Here is a 19,207-nt window from a genome sequence, read left to right on the forward strand (position 1 = left end):
CAAATGTGTTTTCATTCGAGATCGAGAACTTGTCAAAATTCAAGTTAATTAATTTATCAGCGCTAATTAGTTGGTCGCCTGCTTGATGCGCATTTAAGTGTCATTGGCCTATATATGTAGGGTTTAATTAGGGCTAGGGTTAGGGTTAGTGTTAATTAGGGTATAGGGTCTAGGGTTTAGGGTTTAGTGTTTAGGGTTTAGGGTTTAGTGTTTAGCTTTTAGGGTTTAGGGTTTAGTGTTTAGAGTTTTTGGGTTTAGGGTTTTAGGGTTTTATGGTTTAAGGTTTAGGGATCATCGATCGAGTGCGCACACACATTATTAGAGGCATCCGCCTTTATTGGCGCATAAAGTGCATGCGTATATATATAAGTTTGTTTCTTGGCCACCAACGATATATAGATCGAGAGATAGAGATTGAAATCCCCAAGAATATGTTCAAATATACGCACACACATGAATTATTAGAGGCACCCGCGCCTTTGCGCATAAAGTGCATGCGTATATATATATGTTCAAATATACGCTTGAGTCTTCTTGAAATATGCAGGGGTGAACCACCGGGGCATCCCCAAGCTTAGAGCTTTCACTCTCCTTGATCATATTGTATATCATCCTCCTCTCTTGACCCTTGAAAACTTCCTCCACACCAAACTCGAAACAAACTCATTAGAGGGTTAGTGCATAATCAAAAATTTATATATTCAGAGGTGACACAATCATTCTTTATACTTCTGGACATTGCACAAAGCTACTGAAAGTCAATGGAATCGAAAAATCCATCAGGCATGACAAAACAGGCAATGCGAAATAAAAGGCAGAATCTGTCAAAACAGAATAGTACGTAAAGACGTATTTTTAAGAGGCACCAGACTTGCTCTGATGAGAAAACTTAAAACTAATGAAAGTTGCGTACATATCTGAGGATCACTCACGTAAATTGGCATAATTTTCTGAGTTACCTACAGAGAATTAGACCCAGATTTGTGACAGCAAAGAAAACTGCTTTCGCGCAGTAATCCAAATCTAGTATCATCCTTCTATTAGAGACTTTACTTGGCACAACAATGCAATAAAACTAAGATAAGGAGAGGTTGCTACAGTAGTAACAACTTCCAAGACTCAAATATAAAACAAAAGTACTGTAGCAAAATAAACACATGGGTTATCTCCCAAGAAGTTCTTTCTTTATAGCCATTAAGATGGACTCAGCAGTTTTAACGATGCACTCGCAAGAAATAGTATTTGAAGCAAAAGAGAGCATCAAGAGGCAAATTCAAAACACATTTAAGTCTAACATGCTTCCTATGAAAAGGAATCTTGTAAATAAACAAGTTCATGAAGAGCAAAGTAACAAGCATAGGAAGATAGAACAAGTGTAGCTTCAAATATTTCAGCACATAGAGAGGTGTTTTAGTAACATGAAAATTTCTACAACCATATTTTCCTCTCTCATAATAAATTTCAGTAGCATCATGAGCAAACTCAACAATATAACTATCACATAAAGCATTCTTATCATGAGTCTCATGCATAAAATTATTACTCTCCACATAGGCATAGTCAATTTTATTAGTAACAGTGGGAGCAAATTCAACAAAGTAGCTATCATTATTATTCTCATCATCAAATATAGGAGGCATATTGTAATCATAATGAAATTTATCCTCCATAACAGGTGGAACCATAAGACCAATATCATTATAATCATCATAAATAGGAGGCAAAGTATCATCAAAGAAAATTTCCTCCTCAATGCTTGGGTGACTAAAAAGATCATGCTCATCAAAGCCAGCTTCCCCAAGCTTAGAATTTTCCATATCATTAGCAACAATGGTGTTCAAAGCGTTCATACTAATATGTTCCATGGGTTTTTTAATTTCCGCATCAAACCATCCATGTCTTAAATCAGGAAATAGAATAAGAAGCTCATTGTTGTCCATTATGCCTAACAAGTGTAAACAAGAAACAAAAAGATGCAATTGCAGGATCTAAAGGAAATAGCTTCAAGCACACACACAACGGCGCCAGAAAAATAGCTGAGTAGCCGAGATCCGGAGTGTGAGTACCTTTTACCTTTCCTCCCCGGCAACGGCGCCAGAAAATAGCTTGATGTCTACGCCCCCTCCTTTTCCTGTAGACAGTGTTGGGCCTCCAAGAGGAGAGGTTTGTAGAACAGCAGCAAGTTTCCCTTAAGTGGATCACCCAAGGTTTATCGAACTCAGGGAGGAAGAGGTCAAAGATATCCCTCTCAAGCAACCCTGCAACCACAAAGCAAGAAGTCTCTTGTGTCCCCAACACACCTAATAGGTGCACTAGTTCGGCGAAGAGATAGTGAAATACAGGTGGTATGAATAAATATGAGCAGTAGCAACGGCACCAGAAAAGTGCTTTGCTATCCACGACTGGCGTGTGGATGATGGTGGTAATATTGCAGGCAGTACAGATGCAGTAAAACAGTAAACAAGCAGCGATAGCAGTATTGGAAACAAGGCCTAGGGATCATACTTTCACTAGTGGACACTCTCAACATTGATCACATAACAGAATAAATAGATAGATGCTAGACTCTACACTCTCTTGTTGGATGATGAACACCATTAACTGTGTAGGATTACACGAACCCTCAATGCCGGAGTTAACAAGCTCCACAATATTCAATGTTCATGTTTAAATAACCTTAGAGTGCACAACAGATCAACATAACCAAACCAAGTACTAACATAGCATGCACACTGTCACCATCACACTACGAAAGGAGGCATAGATCACATCAATACCATCATAGCAATAGTTAACTTCATAATCTACAAGAGATCACAATCATAGCCTACGCCAAGTACTACACGATGCACACACTGTCACCATTACACCGTGCAGGAGCAATAATCTACTTTAATAACATCACTAGAGTAGCACATAGATGAATAGTGATACAAAACACATTGCAATCATAAAGAGATATAAATAAGCACTTCACTATGCCATTCATAACAATGAATAAGTATTCTGTGAAATATAGCCTAAGAGACCCACACGGTGCACACACTGTCACCTTTACACACGTGGGACAAGGAGTCTCCGGAGATCACATAAGTAAAATCCACTTGACTAGCATAATGACATCTAGATTACAAGCATCATCATATGAATCTCAATCATGTAAGGCAGCTCATGAGATTATTGTATTGAAGTACATAGGGAGAGAGATGAACCACATAGCTACCGGTACAGCCCCGAGCCTTGATGGAGAACTACTCCCTCCTCATGGGAGACATCATCGTTGATGAAGATGGCGGTGGTGTCGATGGAGGAGCCTTCCGGGGGCACTTCCCCGTCCCGGCGGCGTGCCGGAACAGAGACTCCTGTCCCCCAGATCTTGGCATCGCGATGGCGGCGGCTCTGGAAGGTTTTTGCGGGTTTCGTCGATCGTGATAGGGTTTTCGCGACGGAGGCTTTAAGTAGGCGGAAGGGCGACGTCAGGGGGCTTGTGGGGCCACCAGACACTAAGGCAGCGCGGCCCCCCCTCTAGCCGCGCCAGCCTGTCATCTGGGGCCCCTGTGGCCCCCCTCTGGCGACTCTCGGGTGTTCTGGAAGCTTCGTGTGAAAATAGGCCCCTGGGTGTTGATTTCGTCCAATTCCGAGAATATTTCCTTACTAGGATTTCTGAAACCAAAAACAGCAGAAAACAGGAACTGACCCTTCGGCATCTCGTCAATAGGTTAGTTCCGGAAAACGCATAAATATGACATAAAGTATGCATAAAACATGTAGATATCATCAATAATGTGGCATGGAACATAAGAAATTATCGATACGTCGGAGACGTATCAATAAGCACTTCACTATGCCATTCATAACAGTGAATAAGTATTCTGTGAAATATAGCCTAAGAGACCCACACGGTGCACACACTGTCACCTTTACACACGTGGGACAAGGAGTCTCTGGAGATCACATAGGTAAAATCCACTTGACTGGCATAATGACATCTAGATTACAAGCATCATCATATGAATCTCAATCATGTAAGGCAGCTCTTGAGATTATTGTATTGAAGTACATAGGAGAGAGATTAACCACATAGCTACCGGTACAGCCCCGAGCCTCGATGGAGAACTACTCCCTCCTCATGGGAGACAGCAGCGCTGATGAAGATGGCGGTGGTGTCGATGGAGGAGCCTTCCGGGGGCACTTCCCCGTCCCGGCGGCGTGCCGGAACAGAGACTCTTGTCCCCCAGATCTTGGCTTCGCGATGGCGGCGGCTCTGGAAGGTTTTTGCGGGTTTTGTCGATCGTGGTAGGGTTTTCGCGACGGAGGCTTTAAGTAGGCGGAAGGGCGACGTCAGGGGGCTTGTGAGGCCACCAGACACTAAGGCGGCACGGCCCCCCCTCTGGCCGCGCCAGCCTGTCATCTGGGGCCCCTGTGGCCCCCCTCTGGCGACTCTCGGGTGTTCTGGAAGCTTCGTGTGAAAATAGGCCCCTGGGCATTGATTTCGTCCAATTCCGAGAATATTTCCTTACTAGGATTTCGAAACCAAAAACAGCGAAAAACAGGAACCGGCACTTCGGCATCTCGTCAATAGGTTAGTTCCGAAAAACGCATAAATATGACATAAAGTATGCATAAAACATGTAGATATCATCAATAATGTGGCATGGAACATAAGAAATTATCGATACGTCGGAGACGTATCACAAGTCACCATTCATGGTTTTAGAAAAATTCTGATGACGGAACAGTATGGCCTTTCCAACTGTCCATAACCGCGGATGCGGCTATTCGAATAGGTTAAAACTCTGCAGAGGTTGTACACTTGTGCCACAACAATTGCAATAGTTCGTCAGGGGTAACTAGCCCTGATTTATCGTACGCAGTACGCGAACTACCAATCCTAACCTTTCATTTACATACTCTAGTATAGGCACCTCTTGCCATGAGCTTGGCCTCCCGGTGAAAACAAACCATCAACCCGGGAACTGCACAGGGCTTGGGTCGTACATTCACCTCATTTCACGTCATTTCACTTCCAATGAAGGCAGCCTCGGCATAACCCCTATGACGCTTGTTCAGAGGGAACCCATACTAAAGTACATAAGTTTCCAGCTAAGCCTTACCCAGATTCAGGTATTGTGGGGGTACTTGTAAAATTGGAATGGTATCGCATCCGAACCCAACCATCAGTTTTTGGTAAATTTCACCAAGTCAGTCACAAGTCAAATTCACCTTCAAAAGCTTTCAATAGAATGACTCATCATTCCAAGGTTTTCAAAGTCATTTCAAACCACAAGTTCCCAACTAGAGTAGTCACTTTTAATCCTTAGCACTAGCAACTAGTTATGAGGGGTGCTAAATATCTTGGAGCTTGCTAGGCTAAGTGTGATGCTCTTGTACTACTCTATAACTAAACCAAGTGAATCATAAATCAAAAAGGTAACTTTGATAAATAAAATTCAATAAAACTTGTAAAGTAAAAACTTGGGATAGGATCACTAAGCATAAGTAATATGTAATGGTGCCTTGCTCCATGAGAGCTTTTGCACACAGAAACTTTGCAAGAGTGTTAGCTTACCTTGGTTGGTGAGGTGATCAAAGTTTTCTTCTTCTTCAAAGTAGGCCTCCTCCTCTTGATAGTCTCCAGTACTAGCGTCTATAAACGAATACGAGGATACACTCACCAAACAATACTTAGGTAGCCTTAATTAGCCTTAATGGCTCACTCAAAAAGATCTAGCATCATCACTTAAGGTTTATCCAAAATTATACTAGGGTTTCCTTACTTAGTATTAGGAAAATAATTTCCTCTCATTGAATCTTCTTAAGATTTAATCTTCTCAAACAACAAGGTATGATCACATGTTGACCAAGGTCAACATTTCACACTTATTATTTGAGAAACAAGATTTAAATGAGATTCACCATCTCATGTGATTTAACTCCTATTTGATTTAATATCCCCAAGTGAGAAAATGTGAGACCATCTAACTAAGGACCTCACACTACTTCATAACACTTGAGAAAATTATTTAAATGAGGTGCTACACCCCATAGATTTAAATTCCTAATTTTTGAAATGGTTTAAATGGACTAGTATTGACTACATAGCCAATATTTTGCTTCTAGCCCATGATCATGTACTGAAGCCATGTGATATTTTTACATAAACAATTTGAGTTTGTGAGATGTGAATTATGAGAGGTGGAATCACCTCAAAATTCAAAATGGTTGATTTTCTAGATTTATTTGAATTCTGAAAACTCTCTGAATTGTCATTTTTGCTATTCGAGTTCTACTCAAGCTATGAGGTTGAAACCAGTGGGGTTAGTTAGATAATTTCATAAGGGTTCTGGAACATTTTGAATCACTAAATTTGGGTTTGTAGATTTGAAACTATTCAAATTATAGCAAAAGACCAGTATTGAATTTGAACTGAAAAGGGATTAAACGAATTTGAATCTTGGGCTTAGGCGGGAACACAGATGGGCCGAATTGGTTTAAAAAGGTAAAGGGTCAAGCCCAACTAACGCTGTGGCCAACTGACAGTGGGACCCAGCTGTCATTGGGTTTTAATACCGAATCGGTATGGATGAACGTGGGACGTAGGATCAGAAGGAGATCGTGCGGCTTACAGGCGTCGTCTACATCGACGAGAGGGAGGTGCGGGCACGGCGGAGGTAGGGGGTCGGCGGCGAGCTGGGGCTCCGGTGATCAACGGCTTCGATGCACGGCGGCGTTGCGGACGACGGCGGTTCGTCTGGTACCGACGGCGACTCCAATGGTGGCGACAATCGTCGGCCTCTTCTGCAGCACCGCCGCAGGCTTCAGCGGTCGATTGGCGGTCTACGGGCGACAATGTGGAGGGGAGAGAGGTCGAGGAGGATCAGAGAGAGGAGGGGAGCAAGTTTTGTGTAGAGAAGGAGGCGCGGGAGAGGCTCTATTTATAGCATTGAGGTGAGGCCGAGGGGTGCGAGCAAGGTCATCGGTGGCGACGGCGTTCAAGGGCGTGAAGGGGCAGGTGAGGTGGTGCGCGAGGTAGGAGACGGCTAGACGAGGCTCAACGTCTAGCTAGCGCTGCCAATGAGTGACAGGACTGATCGGGCGCGTGCAAATTGAGTGCCGCAGTACTGGCAGGCGAACTCCGGCGAGGACGACGGCGACGTTGCCTCTGCGTGAACCTGAGCGTGTCTAGGAGCTAGAGGGAATGGAGGCAATGCTCGATGCAGCGATAGGGCTGCAGGGGAGGACGAGAGCGATTGCACGACGGCGTGCTCTGGCGCGTCCAGGACGGTGTCCGTGCGCGCTCTGGCATTGTATTGGGCGTGGCCTGGGCGTGCGTTGTGTGGCCAATACCGTGCGAGTTTCGGGCCAGGGAGGGTACTGGCGTGCGTAGGAGAGTGAGAGCTACCTAGTTGACATGGTGAGAGGGATAGGAGAGGACCAAGGAGATCGAGTGCATGTGTGTGGGCATGGTGCACGACATGGTTGGATTTTGCTCTCCACAGGCTTTATTCATCAAGGGCAAGGACATGGCTCAATGTAGAGGTCATAGGGGAGCAATGATCATCCAGGAACTAAAGGGGTTTAGGCTAAGAATCATTGGTTAATAGGATGTATGTCAAATGCCAAAGTCTGCCTGCCAAGTGTTCGATGAAATGGCCGCAAGAGAATTTTGTTTGAATTTTGAAAATCTTCTTGGTGCATCTCATTCATATATTTAAAGAGGTAGAATGGTGGTGGTGGTGGTCAATTTGGTGAAGGTTTGCAAGATTTCAAATATGAGGTGATCTTCTCTTTGATTCAATGTCTGCACTTGGCATCTCTATTCTGGTCAACCTAGGCAGAGTCAACACTGGTGGTCAACATCAACGTGGTTCACCTTGACATGGTCTTGGATGAGGTGGTGAGAGTTGGGCAAGTTTAGTTTAGGAAACTTCCAAACCAGGGGTGCAAAGTGGGTAACATTTTATAAATGGGCAAAGTGACCATTATCACATGTATGTTGAATTTGAATTCTTCTTTGATTTGAATTGGGTTTCTTTGATGCAAAAGATTTTTTTTATATATAAGTGTTTTACAAACAATGGCCCAAGCAAATGTGGCCTTGGTTGAAGATTTGCAAAATTGGCTAAAGTGTATGTGAGTGAAAATGGAATTTTCTCACTATTTCATTTCTCTCTATTTGATTTGATTTTTCTTGACTCCAAATTGATTCTTATTAGTTTAGAAACATTTCCAAACCATTGAACCCATTCCAAAAGGTCTAGCTCAAAGATTTGCAAAAATGGCCATAAACACATAAGAGGTGATATTCCAATTTTGCTTATTTTCCTCTTTTGTTCATCTTGCTTTACTTGGGCATGGTTGAGGTTCCATTTAGGGTTAGATTAGGTTTAGAGATGGTTTCACACCATTTGGGTAAGGTATAAGGCATAGAACAAGATTTGGGTAAAATGGCTATGTGCCACATATGCCTCTATGCATATGTTGCATTTGATTTTTAATTTGATCTCTCTTGACCCAATTGATGTTGTTGAGTGTTGAAATGGTATAGAGGAGTGATCCAACAATTCACCACAAGTCTTAGGGTCAAGATTCTCAAATTCACAAATTTGCTATTTGCTCACATATGCCTCTATGGCATTTTTATTTTCTTTCTAAAATCTTTTGTTTCACCTTGGATTTGGTTTGATAAGTACTAGGTAAGGTTTATGAGGGTTTTCCAATCCTCTAAACAAAGTAGAAAGGCTTAGGGTAAAGTTTTACAAGAATAGCCATAGGCACATAGGCCCTTTTCTTATTTAATTTCTTTTTATTTTTATTTAACTTGGATGATCAAAAGAGGGGTGAGGTTTAGGGTTTAAGATTATTTCAAATACTAATTAAACCATCATGGCAAAAGCACAAGAATTAAGCATGCTCACTATGTATCCAACTAAATTTAATAAAAGTTTTTGTTGGTTCCAAAATTTGGAAAAAGGGAAATTCATTTTCTTTGTTTTGAAATTTTTGGGATGTTACAGCTGGTGACGATGGAGATGAACCAGGCACTAACAGCTCCGCTATCTGACAAGGAAATTGAAGAGGCACTTTTCCAAATGGGCCCAACAAAGTCACCAGGGCCGGATGGGCTTCCGGCCATTTTCTATCAAAGGCACTGGACCTTTTTGAAAGAACATGTCTACCGGTCGGTGAGGGATTTTTTGGCGGGTAAGGAATGCCCCCCAGATTTTAATGATACAATTTTGCTTCTGATTCCCAAAGTCTCTGATCATGAGCTTCTAAGTCAGTTCCGTCCAATTAGCCTGTGTAAAGTTTTGTATCACACGGCTTCTAAGGCATGGCGAACAGATTCAAGAAGATTTTACCAGCGTTGATCTCAGAGGAGCAGAGTGCTTTTGTGCCGGGGCGGTTGATCACGGACAACTCTTTATTGCATATGAATGTGTGCATGCCATCAGGACTCGAAAACGAAAAAAAGCTGCTGTGTGCCGTGAAACTGGATATGGTGAAGCTGTACGACCGCGTAGAATGGGGCTTTCTCGAGGCGGTTATGATCAAGATGGAGTTTTCAAGAGCGTGGGTGGACATGATTTTACGGTGTGCGAAGTCAGTGAGGTTCTCAGTAAAGCTCAATGGTTGTTTATCGGACTCTTTCTTGCCAACGAGAGGGTTACGTCAGGGGGACACGCTTTCACCGTACTTGTTCCTTTTTTGTGTAGAGGGTTTCTCAGCTTTGTTGCGGCAAGTTCAGCTGGATAGACAGCTACCCGGAGTGCGGTTTGGGAAGGAGGGGCTGACGGTCACCCATCTCCTCTTTTAAGACGATAGTGTGGTGTTTATGGAGGCAACCAGGAAGAGTATGATGGATCTGAAAAGGGTCCTTCAGAGGTATGAAGCTAGCTCAGGTCAGAAGGTAAATCTCCAGAAGTCGTCAATCTACTTTGGTAAGGGGTGCTCATACCAACAGAGAGGCACGCTGAAATCGGCGGTTGGAATCCAATGTCAAGCGCTGTTAGGGCGTTACCTTGGCGTACTGACTGTGGTGGGTCACTCCAAGGATGGTGCCTTCAAACATCTCAATTAAGGATCTCGGGGGAAGGTCAAGGGTTGGAAGGGGCAAGGTTTGTCGAACGCGGGACGGGAAGTGTTGGTAAAATCTGTTCTGTAGGCTATCCCAACATATGCTATGGGTTGTTTTCAGCTAACAAAAGGACAATGTGGACAATTATTGTCAATCTCATCCAGGTTCTGGTGGGGTGTGGCGGATGGTCAGAGGAAAGTTCACTGGATAAGTTGGAGTCGGATGTGTGTAGCAAAGAGGAAGGGCTGCATGGGCTTAAGGAATTTTGAGGACTTTAATCAAGCACTTCTTGCAAAGCAAGCATGGCGCATGGTCACATCCCCGAACTTGTTATGTGCCAGGGTCCTCCGCGCACGCTATTTCAAGGATGGAAGTTTCATGGAGGCGGCAAGCCCTAAGCGAGCATCATTCACATGGAGAAGCATTCTCCATGGCAAGGACTTGTTGAAGGAAGGTTTGATTTGGAGGGTGGGTGATGGCTCAAATATAAAGATCTGGGGACCATAATTGGATTCCTAGATCATCTTTGAAGCGACCATGGGGTTGCCGGCCGGGAACATCAGTAAATGTGGTGAAGGAGTTACTTCTCCCAGATGGATCAGGTTAGGACCTAAACAAGTTGAACGAAGTGTTTTTTGATACGGATGTGATGGACATTTTGAAGATTCCTGTAGGTAGAGCTAGAACAGAGGATTATCTTGCTTGGAATTACACCAAAAACGGGAATTTTAGTGTCCGATCGGCGTACCACCTCAAGCAATAGATCAAGGCGTCGTTGGCGGGTAGAGCAAGCTCATCGTCGGGTGTTGATGAACAACAAGGCTGGCTGGCTCTATGGTCTGCGGATGTGCCGAGTAAAGTGAAGGTCCACTGTTGGAGATTAGCAAAGACACTAGTAGGAAAACCCTTATAGGCGGAGCTTATTTCTGTGGCGCACCACCAAAAATGCGCCACAGAAAGTTATTTTGTGACGCACCAGACACGGTGCGCCACAGAAATAGCTTAATTTTGTGGCGCACTAGGGATCTATGCGCCACAGAAATTTGGTGGGGCCAGCCCCAATCATTGGTTTCACTATTTCTGTGGCGCACAGGATCACGTGCGCCACAGAAATAAGACATTCAGTGGCGCACTGGCCTGGTGCGCCACTGAATTAAGACTTTCTGTGGCGCACTGGTCCTGGTGCGCCACTGAATTAAGACTTTCTGTGGCGCACGTGGGATGGTGCGCCACAGAAAGCCTTATTTCTGTGGCGCACATGAGTTCCATGCAACTCCACCCCCGTGGATCGCCTTTTTAACCTCTGAAAAAAATATAAAAAATAGATAAAAATTTCAAAAAATAAATCCCTTGAAGATGCCTATGTATTATGTCATCTTGTACGACTGAGAATTAACAAACAATAATTTCGACTTTTTTTGCAAAATTACGTGGGAAAATCATCAAAGTGGATTTCTGGTTGCATACGAACTCGAAAAAAAACGCATAATATATCAAAATGTTCCCACGAAAAATCTACATCTGAATTCACCGGGGCTTGCCCGGTTGGACAATTTTTAGAATCTAAAATTCGAAAAGAGTAAAAAATTACGGGCAGTTAAAGATTTTTTGCTGCAAAATACAAAAAAAAGAAAAAAAAATTCTGTGGCGCACCAAGTGCCCATGCGCCACAGAAATAACGTTCGAAATTTGAAATTTCTGGCGCCCACTTCTCCTTCTCTCCTCCATTTCTCCACTTCTCCACTTCTCCCCTTCTCCTCCTCTCCTCTTCTCTTCCTCTCCTCCACTTCTCCACTTCTCCCCTTCTCCTCCTCTCCTCTTCTCTTCCTCTCCTCCACTTCTCCACTTCTCCTCTCTCCTCTCCTACACCGGCGACCAACTCCGGCGACCTACTCCGGCGACCAACAACTCCGGCGACCTACTACGGCGACCACGACCAACACCTCCTCCGGCAACCACCTCCTCCACAACAACCACCTTCTCCTCCTCCTCCTCCGGCGACAACAACAACCACCACCACCACCACCTCCTCTACCACCACCACCACCACCACCACCACCACCTCCTCCTCCTCTACCTCTACCACCACCACCTCCACCTCCACCTCCACCTCCACCTCCACCTCCTCCTATTCCACCACCAACACCTCCTCCGGCCGGCCTCATCCTCCACCCACCCACCCCACCCACGCAACCAATCACCCACCTCCGGCGACCTTCCAGAAAAATTTAAAAAAAAAATTCGGCGGCCCCAGATCTAGATCTAGATCTAGATCTGGCCGCCACTTTTTTAGAAATTTAAAAAAAAATTCCGTGGCGCACCGGCGGTGGTGCGCCACAGAAATAAGACTTCCTATTTCTGTGGCGCACCACCGCCCGGTGCGCCACAGAAATAAGCTTTCTGTGGCGCATTGGCTGGTGCGCCACAGAATCCTTATTTTTGTGGCGAGAATTCTGTGGCGCACCACCCATGCGCCACAGAATGTGTTTTTGGTGCGCCACTGATGAGGCTTTTCCTACTAGTGAGAACGGCCTGGCCGTGGGTGACGAATTGGAACGTCGAAGAATCAAGGATGGGGTGAGGTGTATAGCATGCAATCGCAAGGAAACCATCATGCACCGGTTTTGGGAGTGCCCTCACCCGGCGCATATCTGGAGCCTACTCTGAGGACGGTCAAGATTAGAGCTATGCTCGCCACCGGGCGACATACAATCTATGGTGGGTTTCCAGAGTTAGTTCTTGGACTGGATGAAAGGGTTGTCGGAGAAGGAGCTGGGGATAGCTATGCTAAGTCTATATCACATGTGGTTAGCTCGGAACAACGAAAGGGAGCTGCCGGTGATAGAGAACCCGGAGTCCACCGTTAATCGTATCTGGGCACTATGGGAGGAATGGCAAGCAATCAAGGTGCCGGCCATGGGCTTGAAGGAAAAGGTGGTCGAACATTGGAGTCCTCCTGCCGAGGGCTGGCTCAAGGCAAACTGCGATGGAGCTTTCACCCCAGGTGATGGTCCAGGGGGCGGGGGAGTGGTCATCCGTGATCACCACGGTGCTTTCCGTATGGGAGCGAGCCGTTTTTTCCCTTCAGCATCGGACCCCGAGGAAGCGGAGCTGCTAGCCTGCAAGATGGCGCTGGAGATGGTAAGGGAGGCGGGGGTGCCGAAGATCCTGGTGGAAACGGATTGCAAGAGTATGGTTACCAAGCTAAATAGTGGTGCTGTTGACAGATCGGTGCATGGACCTGTGGTAGAAGACATCAAGTTTCGTCTACTGAAGTTTGATGAATACAAGGTCCAGTTCGTGCGACGCTCGGCGAATGAGGTTGCAAATTACTTAGCAAAGGAAGGCTGCAAGAATAATTTATGTGAGTCCTGGATGGGTACTCTCCTCTAGCGTTTATTGTAGAACTATTGGGTACTGATTGTGCCGTTTAAATGAAATAGCAGCCGTTAATCTCAAAAAAAGTAAGGATTTTTTTTATCACGTCACAAATTGTAAGGACAATATTACAGAAGAATTAGCAACAAACTGCTATGAAACAGCAATACAAGCAGAGTCCATAATCTTGATGTATGCCACTAGCGGCTTTGTTGTTTTCTTCATCCCGTTGTTGGAAGCACCTTGCGAGAAGAGAAGGAACGTCGAGCTTTTCGTCCACCTTGAACCCTATGCCAAACATTTAAGATCCACATTAGGTTGATAACTGGAGCCACAGAACGCCGCGAGATACGAGACCAGCATGATGATCGAAGAGCGTCTTCTTCCTTGGTGCGCATGGTGTTGAGATAATCCTCGGCATCCTTGAGGACCCTGTCTGATGCGGCCATGAATCTCTGGAACCAGATCGTCTGGGCACGTGTGCTTTCCCTGATGGCTTCGATTTCCTCGTTCTCCGACCGCTCCCAGCAGTTGGCCTTAACCCTCTTCTCCGTGTACTCATCCCCCAGCGTATCCTCGGCCGCCCTCTTCTTCTTCGTTTTCGGTTTCTGCTGGCCACCTCGGCCGGCCATCAGTACGGCTCTGGCCATTGATCCGACTTGAGCGATCATAATCTCGCTGGTGATTTCCGTTTTTCGTTCCCAGTAATATGGAGTCGATGTTTTTTCTGTCTCAGCAGCCCGCCTTGGCCGCCCTTATGTAGTAGTATCACCTTCTTGAGTCCGAGACGGACCAGTTGGTATAACACGGGCCCATCTTGAATAAGAACCAGACTCGGCTTGAGCGGGCGGGCACACGATTCAGGAATCGAAGTTGGTTCGGACCTCCTGCTCCCGAGTTGACTAGCAACAAATAACAAAACCCAATCAATGGGGCTTTAATTCTCCTCCTGGGCTAGGTTTGCCTATTGATTGATCCCTAATTCTATTTTAGTGATAGCTGTGCTGGAATTATGGGGCATTGACGTAGTTCCACATTTTGATAAACCTGGGAATTTCAGTGATTTCGTGTTGGAAAGACACATGTTATATGGTTCAGCTATTTTTTAGAGTGCTATTGTTATTGGATAGGAATTTCCGCAATTTCATGTTGGAAAGACATATTTCGGGGACATAGTAACCTGAATGTTAGGATGTTGATCATAAAGATTCAAATATGTGGTCAAAAAACTGCTTACAGCATCTTCAACAGACGCACTAAATGGTGCCCGCGCGGTAAAGCCGCCAATTTAACGTGTGCGCAGCGAAAGAGCATGCTTCAGCACACACGGCAAAATAGCGGGCTAAAAAAGTTTGCCACGCAAGGGATAAAGTGGCAGAGCACAGAAGATTTGGTGCGTGCGCTTCCGTGCGACGGCCCATGCGACGCGTCTCCAACCGTTGCTGAAAACTCCCTCCCGCCACGCGCTGCCCTCTCCTCTGCCATGCGCCCCTTCTCTTCCACACACACCGCCGCCGCCGAGACCGAGTCGTTGCAATTGCTCCCCAACACAACTCCTCCATCGACGTCCGCGCCTGGCCCAATGACACCTTCTACGCGGAGATCCGCCCCGGTGGCGCTCGCCTCACCCTGATCAAGTTTGCCATAGAGGACCAGGCAGCGCGCGCCAACGATACAGCGACATGGCGCCCGTGCCAGCCGCTCAACGTAAAAGACTGTGAATCAGCCAAGGAGGCGGAGTTCCTGGCCGGCTTCGACAACCTCGTCACCACCAAGCAGCGCCGCACAGCCGCCAGCTTCAGCGCCGCCTCACCATTGTAGAGGCGGAAGAACGCCATGGAGGTGTGGCGCGCCGCCTTCCCACAGGACATCCTCGACGAGCAGGTCTTCTACGCGGCAAAGGGTCTGGAGAAGGACGTACGCTACTCTCGCGTGTATAGGATGCACCGTGTATCCACGGCTCCACGCGCCCGTTTTGGCCGACCGATCTCTTATTTTCCTTTTTAAGTTTCGTTTTTTAAGTTTCGGTTTTTGTGTTTTTTCTTTTCAAGTTCTTTTATGTTTTCTTAAATCTTAATATTTTTGAAATATTCATATTTTGAAAACCTGAATATTTTTTAAAAAGATGAAATCTTGAATCGCTGACTATTTTTGAAATCTAAATACCTTTCAAAATCTGAACATTTTTAAAAACTGAAAGTTAGAAAAAAAACTTATTTTTTAACCCCAATAATTATTTTTTTCGTTTCCACACTAATAAATTCATCCATTAAAGTATTTTTAACCATGTGAACATTTTTCCGACCCGTGAGCATTTTTTCGAACCACCTTGAACATTTTTCTCCCAACATCTGTGAATATTTATTCGAACCACCATGAACATTTTTGGACAAGAACAATTCTTTTAAACCTGAACACGTTTCCTACACGCATGAACATTGCTAAATGACTGCTGTTAAAATGCAATGCCACAAATTTCATCAAAGACCATGTCAATTCCGGAAGTCATGTGATCCCAAGAAATGGCATACTGGTGTTGCATTATGTCCAACAAAATGCCCAAAAGTGCAAGTACATATACATTACCTTATGATTCCTCGAAATAGGCTTTCGCCCCGCTATATTAATATAGCAACCAACCGATACAGGATGGAAAGCATGTAATTTCTAAAACGTAAAAGTACATTACAGGAAGCGGCATAAAAAACCTCATCAATTACGTTACGTTACGAAAGCATATAATAATTTATACCGCAGTACACAACATTATATTTCCTATTTCACATCACTTTTATTGGCTTACTTTGCAAGTTCGTATGCACAACAATACAACATACTAGATTTAAATGTGCGCCTTGGCGCACGATCCCGTGAAATTCGAACTGATCTACAGACTATAGATAAATAGGAATATAGATTTAGAAAACAAAGTTAATAAGATGAACACACGAAATCAGAATATAACAATAATTTTTATGCACAATCAGAAAAAAGCAAAATATAATACACTAAAAGGTAAGCTCGCTGCAGTTCGGTCTTTAGAGGCCACACCGCACATAAAATCTAAACCTAATTCTAATTCAATGCTTATGTTATGTTGATTTTATTTTATTTGAAGTGATATGAGTAGATAATATTATAGGATATAAACGTGCAGTATTGCACGCACTTTTCATGTGGAGATTTGAACTGTTTTTACTCCTTGAGCCAATCCAAGTGGTCTTTTGTCTGATGATACGAATGGAGTGGAGAAGAAGGACCAACTTGTCATTGTGGGCTTGGAGAGTGAGAGAATAGAAATACAGTTTAGCTGGCATGCGAGCGAGCATTTTCGGTGGAGGTATGGCCGCGCTGACAGTCGATGGAGCGGTGTACCGTCGATGGTGGTGGCGGAGATGGAACACATGCGTGACGGCTGTCCGTCCGCTGGTGGTGACGGAGAATGAGTGTTGTCACATCAGCGGTCCATCTAACGCTGTTGGTGGAGATATAGTAATGCCACCTTGGTGCACGATCCCGTGTAATCCTCACTGATTTACAGTTTGTGTAGCAACGATAAATTTCAGGTAGTTGAATGATATACATTGCTTAGGTTTCACAAAACTAAGTTAATAGGATGAAATTAGGATAAAACACATGGAATCATAAAGGAAGCAGCACATTCTTATAAACAATCATGGAAATAGAGAAATATATATTACAATAACCAACACTCCAGTTTTATCAGGAGCATTAGAAGTAAGGAAGGAGAAGCAAAAGCAACATATACATAAGCTTGTTGCATCATTCATGGTTTGAGGGTAACTTATTGTTTGCAAAAAATAGCTCATTTTTCAATCTTATTAGTAAGCGTAAGCATAGGTCTCTTAATCTATATTATAAACATGTATTTCATATTTTCCTTATTTTTATCAACTTTTTTATTTGGAGCCACTTAGATAGGTTTCATGGCCCGACGATGAAATCGTGTGTGTTACACAAAGATCCACACACGTGTTCACTCAAAATTGGCGATGTACAAACATATATCATATTTAGTTTAATACTCCCCCGTTCCATAAATATTTCCTAACTTTGTCTAATTTAAATGTATCTAGGTACTTAAATTTAGATAAATGTTTTTATGGGACGATGGAAGTATGTTTTTTCTTCTATTTTTGCTTTCAAAGATGATTACGTTACCACTTTTGTATGCAAGTTTATTTCCTTGAAAGGATCACGTTGTGTTCCATTACAACGACATGCTGAGTGTTGACTAAGTCGCAATTAGAGCGTGTGTGTTGCATCGGTACTAACCAAGCAGTTTGCAAGCATGCTGAATCGAATATGGGTAAATGAGCTTACAGAAGAAAAAGGACAAGCCACGCTCTGTAGCTCTCTCTCTCCAGTCTCCTCCCCACCGCTCCCTATTGAGTGGTCGGCAGCTCACTCTCCACCGCTGCTCTCTCCCAACCACGTGAGGCCGCCCTTTCCCTTCGTCCCCATCGTCGGCAGGAGACTCACACGCCCCTGCTCTTCTCCGCTCTCCATCCACGCCGCGCTGGCGCTGCTCGGCGCGGGAGCCAAGGGCGACACGCTCGACCAGATCGTCGCCTTCCTCGGCCCCGCTGGCGGCCACGCCCACGCGTCGCTCGCGTCGCACGTCGCGCTGCCCGTCCTCTCCGACAGCGCCGGCGACAACGGGGAGCCCACGGTGCGGTTCGCCAACGGCGTGTGGGTCGACGACGCGATGCGCCTCAAGGCCGGCTACGCCGCCGTCGTCTCCGAGCACTACCGCTCCCAAACGCGCCCGGCGTCCTTCAAAGCCATGGTGAGTCCCAGTCCGCCCCTGTCGATCGTTGCAGCTTTTTCCCAGGAATTCGCCCCAATCTCTCACAATTAATCTGCTTCATGCCCGAGGAAGCGAGAGCCGAGATCAACCAGTGGTTCGAGAGCGTGACGGCAGGCCGGATCACGGAGCTCGTGCCCCAAGGCACCATCAACAGCTACATGGTGGCTGTCCTCGGGAATGCGATGTAGTTGAAGGGCGACTGGCGCAGCAAGTTCGACCTTGTACATGCACGCCTTCGGCCACCACGTCCGCGCGGCCTTCATGTCGAGCGGCGAGCGGCAGCCTGCCGTTCCGGCTACAAGGTGCTCAGGCTCCCGCACGCGCTCGGTAGCCGCGGCGGCAAGAGCCGACGGTGATTCTCCTTGTACATCTACCTCCCGAACGAGTGCCATGGCCTGCAGGCCCTGCTGCAGATGCTAGGGTCCCGCCCGGAGCTGCTCGACGACTCCTCGAGCCTCATGACCCAGGTCCCCGTGGGCGCCTTCAAGGTGCCCGTGGTTCGCCTCGTTGAATCTGGTCGCTGAAGTGCACATGTGGGCGCTCGAGCTCGGCATGCTCGTGGGTGGACGCGGAGGCCCGGGACTCATCTCCACCAGATCAGCGGCCGCAGGCATCCCACATCAGAGGGCTCCACAGAGTCGGCCTCCTCTTCCCGCGGGACACGCTGACAAATCGGAATAAGAGCCGAGGGACGCCGGTGAGGACGCCCGGCTTGGCATATTGGTCGTGTCGCAGGCCTCCCGGGGTGAATCGCCGACGGCCTCCCCACCTTATTGGGTAACTGAATTTATCTTCTGCATGAGTCTTAGAACTGAAATCTGGTTTATATTCGTAGCCCCCAACTCGAACATCAAATTTACTGGTTCCTCGGTGAGTAATTTGCTGCTTTATCTTTTGCAGGTTCCAGGAACATATTGGTC

At 45.6% G+C, this 19,207-nt stretch overlaps 1 pseudogene; it reads left to right on the forward strand.

Annotated features, from left to right (window-relative positions):
- The first annotated feature begins 15,292 nt into the window (after nt 1-15,292).
- On the forward strand, nt 15,293-18,852 carry LOC124646754 (annotated as a pseudogene).
- The last annotated feature ends 355 nt before the right edge of the window (nt 18,853-19,207 follow it).

The sequence above is a fragment of the Lolium rigidum genome, chromosome 4 (genome assembly GCF_022539505.1).
Source record: "Lolium rigidum isolate FL_2022 chromosome 4, APGP_CSIRO_Lrig_0.1, whole genome shotgun sequence".
Classification (NCBI taxonomy): domain Eukaryota; kingdom Viridiplantae; phylum Streptophyta; class Magnoliopsida; order Poales; family Poaceae; genus Lolium; species Lolium rigidum.